At 46.4% G+C, this 1371-nt stretch overlaps 1 protein-coding gene across 1 annotated transcript in view; it reads left to right on the top strand.

The window, feature by feature from the left end:
* Positions 1-1235: 1235 nt before the first annotated feature.
* The window catches only part of ARHGAP20 (Rho GTPase activating protein 20), a 226853-nt gene continuing 226717 nt past the window's right edge, over positions 1236-1371 (top strand). The window contains exon 1 of the mRNA XM_040340561.1: positions 1236-1371. This exon is cut by the window's right edge and continues 108 nt beyond it. The gene's annotated coding sequence lies outside the window, so the exon portion shown is untranslated.

Here is a 1371-nt window from a genome sequence, read left to right on the forward strand (position 1 = left end):
AATTGCTTCTGAGCATGCGCGATTTTTTTCACGTCGTTAAAGCCCACACACGACCATTTTTTACAGCGTTAAAAACGACAACGTTAAAAAAGGACGTGCAAAATTAGAGCATGTTCTAAATTTTTAATGCCCATTTTTTACATTGTGAAAAATGCTCTGGAGCCCACACACAATCGTTTTTAATGACATAAAAAAAAACTTCATTTTTTACAACCCGAAAAACCGTCGTGTCTACGCGGCATATAGCACAGCATACAGGTCTATAGAAGCACAGCATACAGGTCTATAGAAGCACAGCATACAGGTCTATAGAAGCACAGTAAGGGCCAGATCCACAAAGAAATTCAAAGTTCCCGCGTCGTATCTTTGTTTTGTATCCACAAAACAAGATACGACGGAATGAGGGATCGATCCGACAGGCGTACGTCTTAGTACGCAGTCGGATCGTAGGTGTATATTTACGCTGGCCGCTAGGTGGCGTTTCCGTCGAATTCCGCGTCGAGTATGCAAATTAGCTAGATACGGCGATCCACGAACGTATGTCCGGGCGGCGCATTTTTTTTACGTCGTTTTGCGTTCGGCTTTTTCCGGCGTATAGTTAAAGCTGCTATATGGTGGCGTACTCAATGTTAAGTATGACCGTCGTTCCCGCGTCGAAATTTGAATTTTTTACGTTGTTTGCGTAAGTCGTTCGCAAATAGGGATTTGCGTAGAATGACGTCACCGTCGTAAGCATTGGCTTGTTCCGGTTTAATTTCCAGCATGCGCACGGACGCCGTTAAAAAAAAAAACGTTGTTTACGTCGGGTCACGACGTATTTACATAAAACACGCCCCCATCACATCGATTTGAATTGCGCGCCCTTACGCCGCCGTAACTTACGGCGCACATTCTTTGAGGATTCGAAGAAAAAAAAGTAAGTTACGGCGGCGTAGTGTATCTTAGATACGCTACGCCCGGCAGAAATATGCGCCGATGTACGTGGATCTGCCCCTAAGTCTATAGAAGTACAGGTAAATCTCAGCCGCTAATTATCCATAAAGAAATGACTTGTGTAAATGAGCAGTCAGGCTGTCAGGAAGCATTATAAAAGAAGGTGTAAATGGCCATGTATCGGAGGTGCGGTGATGATTGCTGTCAGTGACGTAATAATGAGGGATTAGTAGCGCTGAGCCCGGCAGTGAAGACCGAGCTGTGATGCGGAGAGGAGGAGGAGGAGCGGGGCGGTCCGCACTCTATAGACTGTCATCTCCCTCCAGCCAGAGCTCAGTATAGAGCCGGGGATGCCTGTGTGATGTGCCTGCTCTACCCATCCCCTGCCACCCTCACCCTACCCACCATGACTGATCCTCTGTGGAATTATATGGAAAC

Source organism: Rana temporaria, chromosome 2 (genome assembly GCF_905171775.1).
Source record: "Rana temporaria chromosome 2, aRanTem1.1, whole genome shotgun sequence".
NCBI classification, from domain to species: Eukaryota; Metazoa; Chordata; class Amphibia; order Anura; family Ranidae; genus Rana; species Rana temporaria.